At 36.0% G+C, this 24,872-nt stretch overlaps 1 protein-coding gene across 2 annotated transcripts in view; it reads right to left on the bottom strand.

The window, feature by feature from the left end:
- The window catches only part of SLC4A10 (solute carrier family 4 member 10), a 187,896-nt gene that overhangs the window by 148,060 nt on the left and 14,964 nt on the right, over positions 1 to 24,872 (bottom strand). For both annotated transcript variants that reach the window (XM_042952554.1, XM_042952553.1), the window contains exon 2: positions 11,463 to 11,609. The gene's annotated coding sequence lies outside the window, so the exon portion shown is untranslated. The remainder of the gene's footprint in view (positions 1 to 11,462; positions 11,610 to 24,872) is intronic.

Raw genomic sequence — 24,872 nt, 5'->3', positions numbered from 1 at the left:
CCATCTCTTTCCTTCATCTCTTTTTATGTGATTTAACCAGGGGATTCTTCAGTGTGTACTTGAAGAAAATGTGTATTCTATTTTTCTTGGATGGAATGTTTTATATATATCTTTTAGAACCAAGTATTCTGAAGTATGCTTCAAGTAAAAAAATGTCCTTGTTGAAAAAAAAGAAAAAAATGAATTAAATAAATAAAAATTAAGTTAATTTCCAAAAAAAAATTTAAAAATTAAATTAAATTAAAATTTTCTGCTCTATGAAAGATAATGTCAAGAGGAAAACAAGACAAGCTGCAGATTATGAGAAAATATTTGCAAAAGACACATCTGATAAAGGGCTGTGATCCAAACTACACAAAGAACATTTAAAATTAAACAAAAAAAAAAATAAACAGCCCACTTTTTAAAATGGGCCAAAGACAGAAGACATGAACAGATATTTCTCCAAAGAAGACATCCAGATGGCCAACAGACACATGAAAAGATGTTCAACATCACTCATCATCAGGAAAATGCCAATTAAAACTATAATGAGATATCACTTCACACCTGTCAGAATGGCTAAACTAAAACACATGAGAAACAACAGGTGTTGGTGAGGATGTGGTGGAAAAAAAGAACCCTCTTACACTGTTGGTGGGAATGCAAACTGGTGCAGACACTCTGCACCTTTGGAGGGTCCTCAGAAAGTTAAAAATAGAACAACCCTATGATCCAGCAATCACACTACTAGGTATTTACTCAAAACACACAAAAAACACTAATTCAAAGGGATACATGAGCCCCTATGTTCATAGCAGCATTGTTTACAATAGCCAATTTATGGGAGAAGCTCAAGTATCAAACAACAGATGAATAAAGAAAAAGTGATGTCTCTACAATGGAATATTATTCATCGATAAAAAGGAATGAAGTCTTGCCATTTGCAATGACATGGATAAAGCTTGAAAGTATAGTGTCTAGCAAATAAGTCAGAGAAAGACAAATCCCATATGATTTCAGTCATATGTGGAATTTAAGAAACAAAACAAATGGGCAAAGGCCAAAGAGAGAGAGAGAGAGAGAGACCAAGAAACAGACTCTTAACTATGGAAAACAAACTGATGTCTCCCAGAGGGGAGGCAGGTAGAGAGATGGGTGAAATAGGGGATGGGGATTAAGGAGGGTACTTGTGATGAGCACTGGGTGATGTACGGAATTGTTAAAATACTGTATCATACACTTGAAACTAATTTAACACTGTATGTTAACTTTATGGGAATTTATTTATTTTGTTTTGTTTAATATGAAATTTATTGTTAAATTGGATTCCATACAACACCCAGTGCTCATCCCAACAGGTGCCCTCCTCAATACCCATCACCCACCCTCCCCTCCCTCCCACCCCCCATCAACCCTTAGTTTGTTCTCAGTTTTTAAGAGTCTCTTATGTTTTGGCTCCCTCCCTCTCTAACCTTTTTTTTCCTTCCCCTCCCCCATGGTCTTCTGTTAAGTTTCTCAGGATCCACATAAGAGTGAAAACATATGGTATCTGTCTTTCTCTGTATGACTTATTTCACTTAGCATAACACTCTCCAGTTCCATCCACGTTGCTACAAAAGGCCATATTTCATTCTTTCTCATTGCCATGTAATATTCCATTGTGTATATAAACCACAATTTCTTTATCCATTCATCAGTTGATGGACATTTAGGCTCTTTCCATAATTTGGCTATTGTTGAAAGTGCTGCTGTAAACATTGGGGTACAAGTGCCCCTATGCATGAAACTTAATTTAAAAAGAATATAAATGAATGAATGAATGAATGAATAAACAAATAAACATATGCAAAGACCTTAACATAAGCCTCACCAAATAAGATAAACAGATAGCAAATAAGCAGACACAAAGACTCTCCACATCATATGTCATCAGGGAAATGCAAACTAAAACAAGATACCATTATGCATCTATTAAAATGGCCAAAACACTGAATGGTGCTTGGGACCAACACCAAATGTTGGCAACAATGTGGAGCAATCAGAACTCTCACACATTGCTGGTGGGAATGCAGAATGGTGCTGCCACGTAGAAGACAGTTTGGTGGTTTCTTAGAAAACGAAACATATTTTTACCATATTATCCAGCAATCACACTCCTTAGAATTCACTCAAAGGAAGTGGAAACACGTCCACACAAAAACCTGTACACAGATGTTTTTGGCAGCTTTGTTCATTAAGTGCCCAAACTTTGAAGAAACCAAGATGTTCCTCAGTAGGTGAATGGATAAACTGTGGTACATCCAGACAATGAAATATGATTCAGTGCTAAAAAGAAATAATCTATCAAGATATTAAAAGACATGAAGGAAATGCAAATGTATATGATTAAATGAAAGATGCCCAGGGGTGCCTAGGTGGCTCAGCCAGCTGGGTGTCCAACTTCAGCTCAGATCATGATCTCACGGTCTGTGAGTTCAAGCCCCGTATCAGGCTCTGTGCCATCAGCTCAGAGCCTGGAGCCTGCTTAGGGTTCTGTGTCTCCCTCTCTCTCTGACCCTCCCCTGCTCATGCTGTCTGTCTTTCTCTCTCAAAAATAAATAAACATTAAAAACATTTTTTAATAATAAAATAAATGAAAGAAGCCCATCTGAAAAGACTACATTAGTATCTAATTCCACCTACATGACATTCTGGAAAAAGCAAAAACTATGGAGAGAATAAAATATTCAATGGTTGGCAGAGGATAGGAGGGGGAATGAATAGGTTGAGCACAGAGGATTTTTAGGGCATTAAAAATACTCTGCATGATATTATAATGATGGATATATGTCATTATGCATTTGTCCAAACCCACAGAATTTACAACACCAAGAGTGAGCCCTAAAGTAAACTATTGGACTTAGGGCGATTATGATATGTTTATGTAGGCCCATCCTTGGTAAAAAAAAAAAAAAAAAAAAAAAAAAAAAAATATATATATATATATATATATATATATATATATATATATATACACATACACACACACACACACCATTCTTGTGGGTGATGTTGTTAGTGAGGGAGGCTATACATGTGTAGGGGTAAGGGATATATGGAAAATCTCTATAATTTCCTTTCCATTTTGTTCTAAACCTAAGACTGCTCTAAAAAATAAAGTCTTAAAAACTAGGGCACCTCAGTTTTTAAATGTTATTGTTCACACCAGTCTGCAGCCTATATCTTATGCATGATTATATGTATTCAAGAAGAAGGAGAAAAAAGAAATTACGTTTATATAGCATATTTGCTTCAGGCATTATTTCTTTTTTACAATGTTAATAATGTGAGGTTTGGTTTTGTTACCAAATATTTTAGGAAGTTTGTCAAACTAAATTTTACAGCAAAATGAACAATAATTGAGTCAATAGCCAAGTCTGGTGCTTCACTACCTCTTCAAAGGAAGATGCCAATTTCCTGGATGGAACATGAATATTTATTTTGAAATGAGACTGATGAATTCCTATAAATATCAAATGTACTTAAGAAAATCAACAGTGTAATATATACATTTCCAATCCAGTGTATCTTAAAAAAGAACCTGGTACTGCCTTTTTCTTAAAAGTATACTATCTGGGTGATAGTTTCTAACATCTACTAAACCAAATCTTATCAATATCAAATGAAATACTTCTAATCTGCCTGTTATCTTAGTGGCTAGTTGTTCTGGACCAAAAAAAAAAAAAATCAGTACTTTGAATAGCCATTAAAAAAACAGCATAAATTGCAATTTTAGAGTTACACTAAGAAATCAATTAAGTCTTTCTGTTAGACCCACCCAGTGTGAGCAGATATTTTGTATTGCATGACACCTGTTCTAACTACTCACTCACTTGTCAGCAATCACATCCCAGAGTAGCCATGCCTCAACATTGGTACTATGTTCCTCTTGTTTTTGGATCATTTTTGTCTCATCACTGTTTTCAATGACTTTTTCCAGTTTACTCTGCATCAGTAACCTGGGGATCTATAGTATCATGCATCCAGCCCCAAAACTCAATTGTTGTGCACATGAACTGTACATTTAAGCCTTATTACTCTTTCCCCTCATAAAGCATCAGGATCACTCACCACACACTTTAAAACACTAGTCATTAAAAAAAAAAAACACACAAGACAGTTATGAATAAAGAGAATTTGAAAGTCTGAGGTTGGGTACCAAGTATTTAAAAGGCTTCTCTAAGACACAATGGTAACAGCAATAGTATAGAAAATGATGATTTATTAAAGTAAGATCATCTACTCAAGGACAAGAAGTATTTTATTTGGGTTCAAAATAACGTATAACTTCCTGTAGCCGGTTTTTCATTCTTTAAAGTATAAGTGATTGTATAGGGATTAGGGAATTCTCACAAAAGTCTTTTCATGATTACCTACCAACATATTTTTAACACCTTAAAGAGGGGCTCAGGTTATGTTTCAATATGGCAAATGTTCAAATGTTTTAAGGACTATTCTTTTAGTCTATATACCTTACAATTGCATGACATAAATCATGCAAATTACAGTACTATAAAAATCAGAAAAATGTTTCTAGGTATAAATATTTGTCTTATGTTGATAGATAGTTTATTTATTTTTAAGATGGTAACTGAGGACATAGAGCATTATGATACAAACTGTAGCCAAGAATATGGTGGATCAAAATAAGGGCCTATTTCTATATTTACTAAGATATATAATGGATATAAATAATAGCATAGATGAAGTTGCGCTAAGGAATAATGGTCTTAGTAGTGTTTCTGGAATCTGCAAGACAGATCAAAAGACACCATCAGAACAGTGAAAAGGAAAGCCATAAATGTGAGAAGGTATTTGAAGTATGTAAAAGCACCACAGGACTTATATTGCTAATATATAAAGAAACTCTACAAATCAATAGGAAAAAAAATCCAGTAAAAAAATTCTCAATTAAATTTAAAATTTATTAATTTAATTTTAATTAAATTTAAAAAATTTAAAGCACTAAAGTTGGATAGGCACTTCATAGAAGAGGCTATCCAAATGCCAAAGAGCATATGCAAAGTTGTTCAATCATATCAGTATTCAAGAAATGTAAATTAAAACAACATGGTATTATACACCTTACCAGAATGGCTAATGTTAAGATAATGCCAAGTGTTGACAAGAATGGAAAATGACATAAACCCTCATACTTTTCCGGTGGAAGTATAAATATGCACCCCACTTTGGAAAATTATTTGGCATTATCTACTCAAATTGAAAATATGCATACCAGGGGCACCTGGGTGGCTCAGTTGGTTAAGTGTCTGACTTCAGCTCAGGTCATGATCTCACAGCTCGTGAGTTCAAGCCCTACTTCGGGCTCTGTGCTGACAGCTCAGAGCCTGGAGCCTTCTTTGGATTCTGTGTCTCCCTCTCTCTCTCTGCCCCTCCCCTGCTCACGCTCTCTCTCTCTCTCTCAAAAACAAATAAACATTAAACAAAGTTTTAAGAAAGAAAGTATACATACCCTACAGCTCAACAATAAGTTCTAGGTATGAGAAATACATGTGTGTACCAAGAGATATATGAAAATGTTCAAAGCAACAAAAGTAGCTTCAAAATGTAAATGATCCAAATGTCAATCAGTAGAATGCACAGCATATACAAGTAAACGGATACTACACAAAAATGAAAATTAATAAACTAAAACTATGGCCAAAAACATTGGTGAATCCCACAAAAACAATATTGAGCAATAGAGAAAGACAGAAACAAATATCTCGTATATGACTTCATTTATATGAAGTTCAAAAACTGCCAAAACACCCAGTATAACAAGACAAGCTCGTGATCCTTTTGAGGAGGAGAGGTACATAGTGACTGGAGGGATCACTAAGAGAGGTTTGTGGAATGCTAGCCAAGATGGCAGTTACATACATGTTGATGATCATTCACTGAGTTGTACATTTATGTGTCCACACTTTAACACTCTTAAATATTTGTTATACATTATAATAAAATGATTTTTTAAATATTAATACTGTTATATAACAGCTAACTGAGAGTTAAATAGGAACAGAAAGTCATTACCCATCACAAAATAGCTTTCTGAAGTCATGTTTTCTATATTTGCTTTCTTATTTCCTGAAGCATATGCACAATTTACTATATAAAACTAGAAAAATCCTAGGCTTAATTCCATGGTTGTGCTAATTTCTATAGTACATTTGTGTCCCATATTTTACCCAAGCATTTTATACAGTCTATGGTTTTTAGATGTATTTCTACTGCTTATAGATTAACTAATTATAATTGATCTACCTCCTATCATCTTTCCTGTTATGTTCTTTGTTGGGAGACTAAGAAACAAATCAACATTAAAGTGTTCTGAATTTCCCTTGTTGTCTTCATTTTTTCACTGACTTCAGGTTTATGCTTCAAATTTATCATTTTTAAACAACCCATTCATGTTCCCGGTTGAAAATATAATTTCAAGGCACCCGGGTGGTTCAGCTGGTTAAGCAGCTGATTTTGGCTCAGGTCATGATCTCACTGTTTGTGAGTTCAAGCCCAGCGTCGGGCTCTGTGCTGAGAGCCTGGAGCCTGTTTCGAATTCTGTGTCTCCCCCTCTCTCTCTGCTCCTCCCCAACTCACGCTCTGTCTCTGTCTCTCTCTCAAAACTAAACACTAAAAATTGAAATATATATATATACACACATACATACATATATAATTTCATAGTACAAAAGGTAAATATAAGAGATTACATGAAAAATAACAAGATGCCAGATTTTAGCAGTTTTCTAATATCAGAATTGATTGTAATAGGAAGGAGAATAATCATCACATTCTTACACAAACTATCATGTTTATTACGTGCAGTAACAAAAGTAGGTTGAACTTATTTGCCAGCATCAAACGTGTTTTCTATAATCAAAGCATCACCACCACCACTACCACAAAGCTGAAAAGGTGGGTCTATCTTTGGACTCACCTAGGAATCACAATTCAATCATCAGATCTGGCAGACTAGAACGAACCATTGCAGGTCTGTGATATATGCATAATCTCTTTTGGCGACAGTAAAGGCCTGTTCACTTGTATCTGGATGCAGCACTAACACAACCGGGTCCCTAACAACACTGCCTTACACAACTAGGTCATATAATAAAGTGGGATCTGGCTGATGTTCCTCATACAGTTTGGTGACAAAAATTTCTTAAGAGTGCCGAAATTCAAACATTTACCCCAAAATCTTTTTATTAAATTGATGTTTGCTCCAGAAATATGAGATAAATTATCACATGTCTCCACAGATCCATACTCCAATTTACAACCTAAACTTCCAGGTTCCTGGAAGCAGAGGGGGACCTATGCTCCCTCACATTCTCCTTTATCCTATATCACTTTGGAAACTGAATTCTGAAGAATTTTCAGGCACCTGTAAGAATGTCTTCAAAATATTTTCTTTGAAATCCTTTCCAGTAAAATAAATATTTTTTAATGTTTATTTTTATTTTTGAGAGAAAGAGACAGAGATGAAGAGAGAGTGGGAGCACGGGAGGGACAGAAAGAGAGGGAGACATAGAATCCGAAACAGGCTCCAGGCTCTGAGCTGCCAGTACAGAGCCCGATGCGGGGCTTGAACTCACGGACAAGATCATGACCTGAGCTGAAGTCAGATGTTTAACTGACTGAGCCACCCTAAATATGCCCCTAAAATAAATATTCTTAATAAATATTCTCAGAAATTTTCTATGAAGCCTTCAGCATAGTAATCTCATATATGCTCACAGATATATCAAAGCAGAATATCAAAACCCAAATCAAGTGGGATGGTGTTTATAATATGGATATGACTGGGTACTTGATTATCAAGGCACCTGAACTGACTGTGGGTTAGGAATAAAGACAGATGATTGGTCCTGAAGAAGCTGAAAAAAAAAAGTGAAATCTAGGAAGTTCTACTGCTTAGAGACCACCGGGGTGCCAAACATTTGTCCCTGATAAAACAGATCTTAGGTCTAAATGTCAACAGAGATACTCAGATGGTTGGGGGAGGAAGGAAGTAGGTGGCATCCAAAAATAGTGGCTGACACATCAGAGGGAGAATCTGGGCCACCTGACTAATTTCCAGTTTTACCAAATAAAGAGGCAGAAGCTTCTTCAGATCAATGGTTCTTGATCCTAGCTGGATATTAAATCACCTGGGATACTTTTTAAAGAATAACAGTGCCTAAGGAAATATCCAATATTAATTGAAGTCTTTGAGGGTGGGGCCCAGCATCAATATTTTTTAAAGCTCCTCAGATGATTCTACTGTATAACAGGGTTTGACAAGGAACACTCTAGAGCTTTATTTGTCAACTTGTAGTGTGTATATCAGTTATCTAAGTATATTATTAATGTACAGATTCTGATTCGAAAGGTCTGGGGTAGGGCCTGAGATTCTGCATTTCTAACAAGCTCCCATGTGATGCTAATATCACTAGTTCATGGGCCACACTTAAAATAGCAAAATTTCTAGAACAGTGGATCTGAAGCTTGGCTGCACATTAGAATTATCTGGGGGTACTTCAACCAAATACCTACATTTAGGCCCCACCCCCAGAGATCCTGATGGGTATGGGGCTTGACCATCAGTATGTTCTGAAAACTCCTAAGTGTAGTCAATGTTGAGAACAACTGTTGTGAAAAACTGACATACTGCATTAAGCCATAAGAAAAAAAAAATGATGTCAGAAGCAGGGGGAACAAGTTTATTTATGTTTATTTAGTAAGCATTTCTCAGGTGATGTGAATATATTGTCTCAAATACTAGAAGATGAAAGCTCGAAGTAACCATTAAAGTTTAGCCCAACATATATAATCCATTCTCAGAATCTAAGAGAGAATCTGTATATAAGCAGGTGGAGGATTGAATGAGAAAAATCTACCTAATTTTCACTTTATTACATTCCCAGACTCCACCTCAGAAAACAAAACAAAACAAAACAAAAAAACACCTGAAAATGACGGGGACCCTTATATACCTCTGAGCTCACTGACTCAGAGATGACCATCCTTATATCATGCAGGTGAAGATTCCCAGAATATGTTTCCTTACACACTCCAGACAACAGTCATTCTAACTCTGGCAGAAATACAAGCTACTGGGGGAAGGTTAATGCTCTAACTATACACACTGATTGAAACAAGGAGCATACTGATGCCAGTGCCTCTCTAAGAAAAACAACTGGGAAACTATACAAATACTACAATTAATATACCGTCAAAACAATCTGAATGGCCCAAAGGAAGATCATACCTCTGAAAATTATCCACTTCAGGATCAAAAGAAAATACCCAGCAATAGCTGGGAATCATCAGTAGACTATAAATTATAAACAGAAAGCAGAACAACAAAAACTAGTTAGGAAAGGACAAGAGAAAATGTAAAGAAAATAGTACATGATAAGAAAAAATTTTAAGAAAACTAAAAATGCAACCACAAAATAAACCAATAACAGAAATAGTAAAATGCAAAACTGATATTGCAGATAATCAAATGGATAATATGAGAGACTAACTTTAAACTACAGAGGAAAATGACAAAGAGCAGATATAACTAATCCAACAGGCAGATAATTAATATTCACAAAGAAGATAACAAAGGAAGTGGAACAGAATCAGATAAAATAGGAAAATGTGCTCTAAGTGGAAAAATATCAGTATATGCACATTGGAAAGGCTTTTTAATACACCCACCATTAGGCCTGTCTTAGCAAATTTCTTAATTAAAGGGACACAGAAAAATGTCTATAAGCATTCAGGCTTAAAAGATACAATGTTAAAAAATGAAAGAAAAAAAAAAACACCCATAGAGACCATAGACTTCTCTGCAACACTTATTGAAAACATACTGAATAAAGCAATATTTATAGAATATTAAGAGCAAAATTGTTACCCCAAACGTTATATGCCACTAACTTCATATCTGAATACAAGATAATGACTAGAGTGGTATTGTGGGTTTGAGCAGGGGTCAGGGATTATCTAAAATGGGAGTCTCTCTCATGTTTAAAAGATGCTGAGAATAATCCAGTTGCAAGGAAGAGGTCAACCGGATTATAAATTGTGTACATTTCCAGGTAGGAGGAAACAGGAAATAAAACATAACTGAAAAGAAAACTCCCTTGTTATATCAAAAGAAAGTTTCAGATACAGGCACATAGGAGAGAATGGGAATGAGTTGGTTCTGATGACACATTTTCCCTCCAAAGTAGAAAGCATCCACTAAGTGATAGTGAAAAAACCGATGTTGAAGAATGATGAAAAAGTTTGAAAAATAGTCAATTTGAAAATCAAAGAAATGCAATAGAACTGGGAGGCACTATTGAAGGTTGTTTGTGTCATGAATTTAAATAGTTACAATCTGCCCTGCTGAATGATTATGGTCAGCACAGTGTGCCCATTGTGGAGGCAGGGAGAAAGCAGGAACATGGAGGGACCCCCAACATAAGTATGGTTAAGTGGGAGTAATCGTATGAATAAAATTAAAACAATAAACCTATGATATTCAGAATATTAGCAAAAGTTTTAGTAAAATTATAGGCTATGAGATCAGAGTAGAATAATAAAATAATGCAAGAAAGATGGCAGCATGGATAGAAAAAAGTAGAGCGGTCAAGGAGTTGCACAGGTAGACAAGAAGGAGAGACACATGTTCTGAAAGCATTGACAATCTCAGAGCAAAGTAATTATGGTTGAGTAGGGGAACTAGGTGCAGTGAAGGAGAGGGTCATAAGAGATGGGAAAGCCAGGTTCTTGGTTATGTCATGAACACAGGCATTCATGGCACTCAGAAATTGTTAATAGTTACCGTATCACTATAGTTTGATATTCTGTATCTACTTCGAAAGGAAGAACATTCAAAATAGTAGAATGTCCATGTCTTAAGAGGGAAATTTGGACAGCATCAGCAATGGTGTATGTGGGAACTTAATAAAGGCATTCCCCTCTGGATTTTTAACTACTTACAGCAATGACTATTATTTGAATGTGTGTGTGTGTGTGTGTGTGTGTGTGTGTGTGTGTGTGTGTATACACACAATAAAGGGTTTATACAACTAAGTTTTACTACTTATGTGTATTTCCTCAATCACAAGGCTATATAAATATATATATAATTATATATTATATATTATATACATTATACATTATATATAAATATATATATAATATATATATACAATAAAGGGTTTATACAACTAAGTTTTACTACTTATGTGTATTTCCTCAATCACAAGGCTAAGCCAATTCTCAACTTCACAAAGCACAAGTTGTGTTCAATCAAGTTTTTTTTATCTCTCATTTCTCCCCCATCTGACCAAACAACATCTTTTGTAAAAGTATAAACAATTTTGTGAGTATGAGGCATTATTGCTAATTATGGATTTAGCAAGTATATTATTACCATCGTAAATTTAATAAAAAACAAGGAGTAAGAGTCTTACCAAAGGAAGGTGACTCCCTTCCATCCTCTAATCCCGAATCTCTCTCTCTGTCTCTCTTTCTGTGTTTATGACCACGATGCCTGTGACGTCGATGGCTTTTTCTTCCTCCCAGGGGCACATGAACTCCAATAAATAGTGTCCGATGACCTTCATCAGAAACAAATGCACAAATTAAACTCTGAATTATTCCAGAGTACAGAGGATAATGATTTACATATTAATGGAACTCCATTCAATTCAATCCAGCAAGTCGTTTTAGAATGTTTATGATATGTACGTCTTGGGGCTTAGCACTGTATTTTTGCATTTATACCTATTTGAGTATACCACAAATCTATCACAAACACTTATAATACTAATTATTTGGTTGTATATTTTATAATCACCTTTAATTTATTGTCTTAATCTCTCTGTGTCTATCCTCCATAGTTTATAATTATACTCGTCTCATTAAAAAAAATAAAAAAAGCAATTGTTCTATTTTCTCCCTACCTCCAACTAATGGTGTTATCTTGACAGTTCCTTTCCCTTCACAGTTAAGTATGTGAAAAAATCACTATCTAATAAAATAGATTCCACCAAGGTCCCCATTAATGCCAAATCCCATGAAATTTTTTCAGGTCTGTTATTTCTATCTGTGGCACTTGATACTTGACCACTCTCTTCTCTACGACCCCTTTCTCCTGGTACTCCTCCTCCTCTTTTGTTTTGTTCCTATTAGTTTTCTTTGCTGGTTCCTCTTCTATTCACCCACTCAACGTTGGATATCCCCAGATTCCATCTTTGACCTTATGATTTCAGCTGTTACATACATATTATGGGCTTTGAGATCTAAAATTTGATGCCAGATTGCTCTCTTGGACTGCAGGCCTATGTATCCATCCACCTATCAGACATATTACTGCGATATCCTTTTCACAGGCACATCAGACTCAACATGCCCGTGGAATTAGTCCTTTTCTTTGTCTCCCAAGGATCTACTATCATCTATCTTAGTAAGTGCGCCATCTATCTACTCATCTCAAAGCCCATCTAAGTTATCATCAGGTCCTCCTTTACATCTCTTAAATCCATTCCTTCTTCAGTATCCCTAGTGCTATTCTCTTAGTTGGACTCTGATCCTGTCTTACCATGACTCTTAGAACATTCTCCTTACTGATTTTTTTTTCTTTCCTAGCTGCATTCTTGTCCCACCTCTTATCAATCTTGAATGCTGATGGCTTTTTTTTCTTTCAAAAAAGCAAATCTGACTAATTATTCCCCTGCTTTAAACTCACTGATTATTCGCTGTTGCCTGTAAGATAAAGCTTTTAGTACTCTATAAGACCAAACAGTATCTTGCCTCTGCCTATTTCTCTGGCCAGGCTTCTAAATACACTCTGCTTCGCAAACTATGAGCCAGTATGAGCCCCTTCATCCCTTGATAGCCAGATGTTCTCAAGTCTCTGTTTTTCCTTAATATTGTTCTTATTCTTCCAACTGTAGAAAATGTCTTTACCTTGTCTCTCCTGATTATCTGATAAATACCTACTCATCTTTCAAGTCTAGTGTAAGGATTATGCCACCTATAAAATTTTCTATACCCTCTCACTCTAAATACAGTTGACTACTCTCTTCCTTAAGGACCCTCTAGTGCTTAATCAATAACTCTTAATTGTAATTATTTACCTATAAGTAGTTTTCTTCCTAGGGAAGGCCAATATGTTAGTCAATTTGTATCTTTAGCACCTGACACAGTGCCTGGCATACAGCAGATGCCTAACAAATGTTTACTGAGATAACAAATATTTTATTGAGTGGTATTGTGCTAGGTATCAAGAATACAAATATAAACAAGATATTATTTTATTCTTATAAGTCAGCAGGTTTCAGCCCTCCCCAACTTGTATAAAAAGTGGAACTCACAAGTGTGATATATTGCCCTAGGTATCCCTGCCTTGAACAAATATATCAAAATCAATGAAGAGATATGAACCCCAAAACAGACATACATTAATCTGTGCATTCAATACAATCACAAATTTCTTCTTTTTATTTTAGTTAACATACAGTACAATATTGGTTTCAGTAATAGAAATCAGCGATTCATAACTTACATACGACACCAAGTGCTCATCACAAGTGCCCTCCTTAATACCCATCAATACCCATCACCTGACATTATTTCAATGTTAACTAGAACAAATAATCTAAAATGTATAGGGAAAAACTGAAAGAAAAATAATCAACAACATTTTGATGAAGCTCAGGAGGGAGAATTTACCTTATCAAATATCAAAATATACCACAAAGTTGTATACTTAAAATAATTCCCAAATGTTTGCACCTTAAGTGTTAGTAATTTCAAATTACTTGGACAATTGTTACATTGTTATTCTCTAATATGTTGAAGATTATTAATCAGGGAGAATGTGCAAAACAAGAAAGAATTCAGATGGAGTCTTGTATAAAACTAGCATTTAAGAATCGGAAAAAAGAGGGCACCTGGGTGGCTCAGTCTGTTAAGCGTCCAGTGCCTGGTGTTGTCTCAAAGTCATGGTCTCACAGTTTGAGTTCGAGCCCCACGTCTGGCCCTGTGCTGACAGCACGGAGCCTGTTTGCAATTCTCTCTCTGCTCTTCCCCCACTCGTTCTCTCTCTCAAAATAAAGAAATAAGCTTTTAAAAAAAGAATCAGAAAAAGAGAAACCAAAGTTTAAAATTTAAAAACATGAAGTCCCAGGCTTTCAATTCAATATGGGAGATTAGGGGCGCCTAGGTGGCTCAGTTGGTTAAGTGTCTGACTTCAGCTCAGGTCATGTCTAATGGTTCATGAGTTTGAGCCTCACATTGGGCTTGCTGCAATCAGCACAGTGCCCACTTTGGATCCTCTGTCCTACTCTCTCTCTCTCTCTGCCCCTCTCCCCCTCTCATAAATAAAGGAGATTAGATACCTGATTTTTATCTCTATTTTCTCTGTTAACTATCTTCTTAATGCCAAGTTAGGAAACAGTTTCCTTTTTTTCGTTTTAAAGTTGATGAATTTATTTTGGGAGGGCGGGGTGGGGTAGAAACAGGGAGAGAGGGAGAATCCCAAGAAGACTCCACACTGTCAGTGCAGAGCCTGACAGAGGACTCAGACCCACAAACAATGAGATCATGACCTCAGCCAATCAAGAGTCGGAGGCTCAACCCACAGAGTCACCCTGGTGCCTCTAGGAAACAATTTCTTAAAGAGAACTAACCATAAAAAAATTATTAATAAGTTCTATTACATTTAAATCAGGATCTTGTCTTCATTATAAGAGTTGGGGAGGGGGGCAAAAACATAAAAATCTATTTCTAACACATATAACTGATAAAGGACCAATAAACCAGATATAAAAAGAAATCCTACAAATCCTAAGAAAAGGATAAAAACTGAATAGGAGCACAGAAAAAAATTTTAAATAGACACTTAAGAGACAAGAAAATACAAATTGCTAATATGGGTAGGAAAAGGTGCTCTACTCCACCAGCTCTCGGGGAAATGGAAATTGAAACAAACCATACCCCCATACTCTTGGCAAAAATTGAAATGGTTGACAATTCTATGTTTTGTTGTGGTACAGACCAGTTTCTCATCTAGTACCAGTAGTATTATACAGAACTACTTTGAAAGAATACAGCATTTTTATTGAAATTGACAATATGCATACTTTATAATCCAACAATTTCCCTAGACCCTAGAGAATTGCATGAAGATGTAAAAATGTATAAGAAACATGTATAGGAATCTCTATAGCTGCACTGGTTATAAAGACAAAGTGCTGGAAACAACCCCAAAATACATTAACTGAATGCATAATAAAGTAGGGAGGTATTCACACCATGGGATATATACAGTAATAGTGAACAAACCACAGATATGCACAATGTAGAGGAATCTCACAAACAGTACTGTGCAAAAAATGTATATATAATTTGCCTTATAAGGCTTGAAAAATGGAAAAACTAAAATATTTTGTTCAGAGATGCATATATAAGAAAAGATTAATACAAAAATCAGCATAGTTGTTTACCTCTACAATAAAGGTGAATAGAAGCTGTGACTGGGGAGAGAGAGGCGCATGAGGAGCTTCTGGGGCATTAGAAATGTTCTGTTTCTTGATACAAGTTTTTGCTTCAATAATGTTTATGAAAATTTATACATAAGCTTTCTGCTCTTTTCTGTATGTATGTTTCATTTCAAAATTTAAAAAATCAGGGGTGCCTGGGTAGCTCTGTCGGTTAAGTGTCTGACTTCAGTTCAGGTCATGATCTCACGGTTTGTGGGTTCAGGCCCCAAGTTGAGCTCTGTGCTGACAGTTCAGAGCCTGGAGCCTGCTTCAGATTCTGTGTCTCCCTCTCTCTCTCTGCCCCTCCTCTGCTCATGGTCTCTCTCTCTCTCTCTCTCTCTCTCTCTCTCTCTCTCTCTCTCAAAAATAAACACACATTAAAATTTTTTTTAATTTTTTTAAAAATTTTTAAAATTAAAGAAACCAACAGGGGAGAGTTGCAAGAAGGGGACAGTTAACCAGTTTACATGCTATAAAGAAGTCATATAAGATTAAGACAAAAAATTAGTCGTTAGGTTGGAAATTAATGTTTACTGTTGCCTTCTTAAGAGCAATTTCAGTGAATGAGGAAATGAGTAAACTTGAGGAAGTTTAGGGCTTTACAGACAGTGGTAGTTGAAGTAAACCTTAAGATTGCAAAGGTTTCTAATAATTACTGATTAAGATAACCATTCCCTGATGGATAAAGATAAAGGATACCATGGACCCAAGGGGCAAGTCTAGAGGCCTGGCTGGGTCTAGTGAATATTGTCTTTGTCTGTGAAATGTAGATTTGATGGGTATTTGCCCAAAGTAACATCCTAAAAAGTTGCCAAGTCAAGACTTAAAAAAACATCTGAAACCATATCCAAGCATAATCAGATAAGAGGATGCCAAGACACACAGCTGAACTGATGTCTTGAGAACATTAAATGCAAGGAAGACCAAGATGAAGGAGTTTCCTGAGACACAATCTTGCAAGGCTGGTGAAAATATCAAAACTCACTTGGGTAAACAACTATGATTGACTCGCTGGATCACATGGTAAGCTTATGCTTACCTATATAAGAAAGTGCCAGACTGTCTTCCAAAGTGGCTGCATCATTTATATTCCAACCAGCAATGAATGAAAGTTCCTGTTGCTCCACATTCTTGCCGACATTTGATATTGTCAGTATTTTGGATTTTAGCTATTCTAATGGGTGTGTAGCGATATCTCATTATTTTAATTTGCAATTCCCTAATGACAAATGATACTGAGCATATTTTCATATGGTTATTTACTGTCTGTATTTCTTCTTTGGTGAGGTGTCTGCTCAGATCTTTTCTTATTTTATACTTGGATTTTTGTTTTCTTATTGTTGCGTTTTAAGAGTTCTTTATATATTTTGGATATAAGTCCTTTTCAAAAAAAGTTTATTTATTTATTTTGAGAGAAACAGAGACAGTGCAAGCAGGGGTAGGCAGAGAGAATGGGGGGGGGGGGGGGGAGAGAATCCCAAGCAGACGCCACACTGAGAGTGCAGAGCCCAATGCGGTGCTCAAACTCATGAAAGTATGAGATCAGGACCTGAGCTGAAACAAAGAGTTGGATACTTAACCAGCTGAGCCCCCCAGGTTCCCCTTGATATAAGTCCTTTATCAGATATGCATTTTGCAAGAATTTTCTCTTTAGCTTATCTTTTCATTCTTCTAAGTGCCCTTCATAGAGCATGTTTTAATTTTAAAGAAGTCCAGTTTATCAATTTTTCCGTAATAGATTGTGTTTTGGTGTTGTATCTAAAAAGTCATCACCAGGGGCACCTGGGGGCTCAGTTGGTTGGGCGTCTGACTTTGGCTCAGGTCATGACCTCACAGTTTGTGAGTTCAAGCCCCACATCAGGCTTGCTGCTGTCAGCCTGTCAGTGCAGAGCCCGCTTCATAGCCTCTGTCCCCCTCACTCTCTGCCCTTCCCTCCATCTCTCTATCAAAAAATAAATAAGAAACATTTTTAAAAATTAAATATTAAAATAAAAAGTCATCACCAGGCTCAAGGTCACCTAGATTTTCTCCTTTGTTATCTTCTGCACTCTGCACAAGTTCCTGTTTTACTTTTAGGTCTATGATCCACTTTGAGGTTTTTTTGTGAATAGGTGTAAGGTCTAGACTCTAATCTAAATACTGAATTCACTCATTAGGTATTTGCTCCAATGAGTTGAAAGCTAATGCCCACATAAAAACATGCACACAAATGTTTATAGCAGCTTTGTTCATAATTGTCAAAAAACCAGGAAACTAAGATGTTCTTTAAATGAATAAACAGTGGTACAGACATTAAATGGAGTATTATTAAACAATCAAAAGAAATGAACTATCAACCATGAAAATATAGCTTTTTCTTTAAGGTGTCTCGAATGAAGAAACCCTAAATTCATATTGCTAATTGAGGAAGTCAGTGAAAAAGCTATGTACTGTAGGATTCCAACTATATGAAATTCTGGAAAGAGTGAAACTATAGAGACAGTAAAACTATCAAAGATTTTCAGGGGTTCAGGGAGAGGCGGTAAGAGTGTTTAAGTAAAGCACAGGGCATTTTTAGAGAAGTGATATTGTCCTGTATGATACTGTAATAGTGGATATGTAATCTCATAGATTTGTCAAAACTCATAGAAATGTAAAAAACAAAGAGTGAACCCTAATATACACTATGTAATTCAGTTAAATTCCACTAATGTAAAATATTAGTAATAAGAGGAAATTGTGTGCAGGGAGGAGAGGGGCATCTGTACTTCCTGTGCAATCTCTACAGACCTAAAACTGCTCTAAAAAATAAAGTCTTTTAATTAAAAAAAAAGTCAAAACTCATAGCTCATGGTAGATTACATGTAAGGGTGGAGAGGACTAATACTGTGTTCTCATGGTCACATATTTTATGAACATTTATTAGTGTAAGATTCCTTCATGATGGAATCTGGAATCTTGAGTGTCTGAAAATTTTGAGAAACTAAGAGGAAATAGACGTGGGGTGGGTTAAATGGGTGATGGGCATTAAGGAGGGCACTTGCTGGGATGAGCATTGGGTGTCATATATAAGAGATGAATCACTGGGTTCTACTCCTGAAGCCAAGACTATGCTGTATGTTAACTTAAGAATAAAAAATACATAAATATAAATACATACAAACATAGGAAATAGAGGTGGAGATATACTTGGGTTGGCTTTAATGGAACATATTTATGTGATTTGCCATCACGTCCATTTATGAATAAGTCATTGCTAGCTATCCTGGAGCTGGAATAGCTTCCAGGAATACTCCTCATACCCACTGTGCCAAACTCATCTGAAGTTGTGACACAAAGGTTCAGGGCTGCAGTAGTATCATAATGTGCAGGGACATCACAATGTGCCTCGCATTGGGAGCATGTGGGTAGTGGAGACGAAGCAAAGTATAGAGCCAGAGTTAGTCTCTGGAAAACTCCTCTAAATCTTACAGGTTATATATGCAAGGAGCTTGATAAGTTTTCTTAAATTTTAAGACAACCCTGAAAATTTTTATGAAATTATAAATAAGTTGTAAAGATGAAAGAAACTTTTCTAGACTACTATAAATGTTAATTAATAATAAAGAGTGAGTTAATTTTCCATATCCTCAACAGAAAATGATACTTAAAAATCCTTGACACTAGAGACCAAAAATTGGTGGGAAAAAGTATTATAGAGGTATGCCAGTTCCTTTTAAAAAGTATCCTATTTCTCCAAATGTTACAATTTTGTGCTATTATTCAGTTTCCCAATAAGTATTTGTTGAGATTTTTTCATTCTAAATAGATATCCACCTCTGATTTATATTCAAATTTTGATTTTTTTCCCTAGAGAACCTTCAAAAATGCTAAGTTTCAGCCCCCACAAAACCTAGATCTGCCCACCTGTATGTGGGTAGCCTCCAATTCTGTGTCTCCATCTCAAACCTCTCTCAAACCCAGGTGACAGTCTCACCTGACACCTCCACTACACGTCTAAAGTACGTCTTAAAATCAAGATGTACAGGACTAAACTCCTAGTCTTCTCCATCCCAACTCCCTCCTAAAAAAACGCTCCCCCACAATCCTGTCCATCTCAGTCGATGACAAAATTTTCTGGCTGCTCAGAACAAATACCTTGCAGTCACTGTAGACTCCTCTCTTTCTCTTAAGCGCACAACCAATCGAAGAAGAAACGTGTTGGAACACCTTGCAAAACATATCCAGAATCTGCCCACTTATTATTTCACTTCACTACTCTAGTCAGGGCAACATCATACCCAACCTGGATGACTGCAACAGTCTCCCAGCCGGCCTTCGTAAGTCCACCTTTAGCCCCACTGTCTATGCCAAACACAGTAGCAAGCGTAGTCCTCTTAAAATGCAAGTTAGATCCCATCATTCTTCATTTTATCCTTCCAATGTTACCCTATTTTACTCAGAGAAGAGGCCACGATTATTCTAGGCCTTTCCAAGGCTCTTTGTGATCTGCACACCCTATGCCTTTTAGCTCTCTGATCCTCTCTGCTACTGACCTCCTCCTCACTTACTCCTCACTCACTGATCTCCACTTCGCTTAAGCCACACTGGCCTCCTTGCTGTTCTCACTGCCACCCGGGGGACTTGCCTCTGTCTTTTTTTACCGCCTGAAATATTCTGCCTACTTGGAAAATTCCTCACCTCTTTCAAGTCTTTGCTCATATTTCACCTTCTCAGCAAAGCCTGCACTAACCATCTACTTAATATTACACCCTACTCTTTCTGACCCTTTATGCTCCTCATTCTCCTCTATTTTTATTTTTTCTATAGCACTTACATACCATGTAATTGATTTATTATGTTTAGTGCTTCCTTTCTAGTTTCCCTCAAAAGTTTTTCAACTTAAGAAGAGCAGGGATTTTTTCTTTGTTCGCTGATGTGTCCCAAGTATCTGCAGCACTACTTGATATTTCTTGGTGCTCAATACATTTTTATTGAGTATATAAATCTTTTGTATAAATTGAGATGATGGGGCACCTGGGTGGCTCAGTTGGTGGGGTGGCCGACTACAGCTCAGGTCATGATCTCACGGTCTGTGAGTTCGAGCCCCGCATCGGGCTCTGTGCTGACAGCTCAGAGCCTGGAGCCTGCTTTGGATTCTGTGTCTCCCTCTCTCTCTGCCCCTTCCCTGCTTGCGCTCTGTCTCTATCTCAAAAATAATAAACATTTAAAAAAATCTTTTAATAAAAAAATAGAGATGATAACTTTAAGTAAAATATATAGGTAATAGACACAATAATGCATTGGCTACTAAACACATTAAGAAATGTAAGAATGGGGGAAAAAAAGGTATGACCACAAATTTCAAAGCAACAGTGAAAGAAAGGTCACAATTTATGCTTATGGAACTAAGGAGAAAGTATTTATTTCATGTTTCTGCATGACTAGAGACTTCTAAAGCAGAGAAAACTGGAATCTGAGTTAAAGGACAAGCTTTGGGGGTTAAAGGTGGACTAAAAGAGACCTTCAAAGACAGGTAGACATTTATTTCTCAGATTTATGTCTTTACATTTCAAAAGATAATAAATCCCCATAGCTACCAGTTTATATCCAAAGGGTTTAAACTAAGGGATCTTCCTCTTCTCTTCCTTGAGATTTGATTACATAAAGGAGATAAGATTTCCCTCCCTCTCTCAGGAGGGGAAAAGGGAGCTGTAGAAAAATTCCCATATAAACTTAATTCATAATCTTAGGGCTCCCCTCCTGTGCCTCTAACCGTCTAGTTCTCATCATATCACCTTAAAGGGAAAGAATGGGACATGGAGAACCAACGTGGTTATTGCTACAATAGTAAGAATCTGCCTCATCCAGACCACCTCATGTTTGCTTTTAGAACAAAATAAAGAAATGTAGATATTAAAAACATCAACAGATTTAAGAGAATTTCTACAAAGATTGCATGAGAATAGAATAGATATAAAATATTAGACATGAGGCCTATGATATAGCAGACACACTTGTTACCTCCCTTTCCCTTCATCCTGCTCACCCTCAGTGGCTGAAAGGAATGAGAAAGCAGAATGAAGTTTTCCTGTCCTATTTCATCGTCTTTCTGTTTCCCTCTATATTGCCAAATTTTCTAACCCCAACTATAATAACCCTGGTTTCAGCAACTAGAGAATCATATTAGATCCTGTGGAAAACAGTATGTAAATAAAATTTCCAGGTTAATATTACCATAAATTTTTCCTAAAACATCATATTCAAAATTGAATTTTCCAACCTAGCAGAGATCACTTCAAAGAAGAAAAAGCATTCAAGATAATGAAAAATGTCATGGCTCAAATATACCTTGAATATTATTAAACCTAATCTATTTTTTAAGATTATATAGAGAACAATTTTATTTTATGATATATAAAGTCCAAAAATTTAGTTAAAAGAGGGAATCTTCTCAAATGAGCATTTTTTAAGTTAATCAAAATAGTCAATAATTACTTTTATGCCATGTTAAAAACCCCCAAATTAATAAAAATCTGGAATCACTTAGATACAAATGTATTTCCAAAATATTAGTAAGAATGGAACAGTGCTATTAAAAGCAAAGATTTTTTTCAAGATAAGCACAGAACACTAGAATTTACTCAAAATTGACTCTATGTCACTTGACAGAAAATACAGTTTCCCCATTAGAAAAGCAAAGTTTCATTAAAGGTAACAAACACTGCTTTCTGAGTAAAATTTTGCTAACAAATCCTGGAATTTTGACACTTAAATTGTGTGGATACAGTCTCATGGAGCAGATACAGAACTACTGTAAAAATTTTCATTATGTAAGAGGGACCAGTACTGAAACACCACTTGATGTGACTGTGGTCAAAGCATTCTGAATGTTTACCAAATGCAGTGAGATTAGAGGTGTATTTGGGGATGGAGAGAAATCCTACTATAATTAATAATAATACTAATACACTATTCTTTATTTCGCTGGGAGGAAAGAAGTCAAGCTACCTACTCTTGAAGAGAACTGTGTTTTTTCTGTGAAATGAATATAACACAGCTGGTGCATAGTTACTGAGTTGCTACAGCCATTCAGACGTATCATAGGAAAAGGTCAAGTACATTAAGCTGAATAAGCATGTGATCTTTAATTCCTTGGAGACTCTAGCAGAGTCAGAAAACACAACAAGCCATCATTTATCATAATATATCAAAGAATTCTAAATCCAACAGAAATTCTCTGCTGAGGGACAGCAACAGAGAGAAAGAAAAGAGACCAAGAGGGTGTGAGTGAGTGTGTGTATGTAGACGCTCCCGCACTGTTGTTTCTTGGACTGTTTCACTGAGAAAAAAAAAAAAGTATCAAACCAGTCTGGTCACAGTCACCCAATCTCAGGGCTAGATTTGTAATGATTACAAAGCAAAGTGTCACATGACTATGATTATTCTATCAAAAAAATAGAAATCTTGTAAGTGCTAATGTTACTCATCAAAAGAGCCATAGTCTGGGATTTACTAGTTTAGAAGGTACTGTGGTATATTTAAAAAAAAAAAAAAAAAAAAAACTACTTTTTACAAGTTTATGACACTGTTTGAGAAAAACATAGCAACTAAATTACTTTGTATCTTGAGAATCAAGCAGTGTTATTTTTTCATCTTGGAACCTAAAAACCCTCAACATGTAAGTGTCAGCATTTGTCAAATAAATGAATGAAGCCTAATAATATCACATTTTCTAAGAGAAAAAAAAAGCCAGGGGAATTCCCAATTCTGGTAGGTTGTAAAACAGCTTGATATCGGATGTTTCCAGAGCTCTACGAGAGGCTAGAATGCAAATCAGGCAAGAAACGGGATAATAAGGAATGTTTATAGCATATGATCTCTGTACTTAAAAGATAACCATCCATTTTGTGAGGACTCAAGTCCAACAAAGAAAACAGCAGCCAATATACAAATTAGAATACAAATAAAAAGCAGTAAACAATTACAATCTGCACTAAAGCTAATGTTCTTGTGTGGTATCAGCCATTAAATGCTGTAGGAATTCGTATTAGAGCGAAATCAAGAATAACTTGAACAATCGAGGAAAGTTTCACGGAGAAGGTAGAACTTGAGTCGTAAACAATAAGTAGGTTTTGCATTAGCAGAGGAATGGGATAATGTGTGCAAAAACCAAGGAGCATTTTGGGGGGGATAGTGTGAGATGCATGCTAGAGCAGGGGCAAAATAAGGAAAGATATAATATGTACTTTTATAATCACAGAAGCTCGCAATTTCACCACTGTTTTAAAACATTTATGTTTGTTGTTTTATATTGCAAGGAAGAGGGAGAAAATAAATCAACATCTGTTCTGGGATACTTTAAAAAATGAACGCAAAAGAGAAGGTGGTACCCTCCACCTCCCCAACACATTTTAATTAATTTATGATTTTTCAACAGCTCTGCCACTTTGCTTTAGGGAAATAGCTTAGGAAATGAGCAAAAAATGTAAAACTGTAAACTATTCCAGATTTAGTTTTGTATTGTGTTAATCCAAAAGACATGTGCACATGTAGAAAGTGGCTCATTCTGGGAATTACGGTAATTAAGGACACAGAGAGAGACTCGTTTGGGAAAATGGAAGAGTCATTGAGAAGAAAAAGGTTTCCATGAAGAAAGTGGGTGGGATTCAACTATAGAACCAAAAGAATAAAACAAAACATTGGAAAGTAAAGATGAAAAAACACGGCCTTTCTGTATAGTTATATACAAATAAGAGATAATGTGGTAGATTTTTTCTAACGGCCCCAAATATTTTATCAGTTTCTCCCAGCTGTGGCGAAATCTATTCCTCCAACCCTTGACTCTTGGCTTGGCCAGATGACTTGTGTGGACCTCCGGGACATCAGCAAGTGCGCCACAAAGGCTTGGAGAGGACTTGTGTGCCGGTTTCCTGCTGTTGCTTCCAGGAGCTCTTACGGTACCGTGACCAGATCTATGACATCTGTCTAACATATAACTGCCAGGCCAGCATACGCTCTCTTAGCACCTTACACTTCCTTATAAAACTTTTCAAAGTTTCAAGTAAGTAACTAAGTGTATAATCAGATAAATAAGGGTGCATTACTTCACTTCGGATTGTTTTCTCCCTCAAGAAAGGTGTAAAATAAGTTTCTGTGGTGTCAAATAACTTATAGGACATTTCTAACCCCTTCATTTATATTGAGTCAGCATTCCTTTTCAGATTTAAAATTTCTTTTCAGTCAGAAAACTTAAAAACCTCCAGGTATTTAAATATTAAGCAAAGTTAACAAGGAATTTATATTTTAAAGCATAATCTAAAAGTTCACTCTCAAGATCACAGAATTTACAACCAGAAAATTCTTCAGAGACCATCT

This window comes from Panthera leo, chromosome C1 (assembly GCF_018350215.1).
Source record: "Panthera leo isolate Ple1 chromosome C1, P.leo_Ple1_pat1.1, whole genome shotgun sequence".
Classification (NCBI taxonomy): Eukaryota; Metazoa; Chordata; class Mammalia; order Carnivora; family Felidae; genus Panthera; species Panthera leo.
The sequence above is the reverse complement of the archived record's forward strand: the minus strand, read 5'-3'. Positions and strand labels throughout refer to the sequence as shown.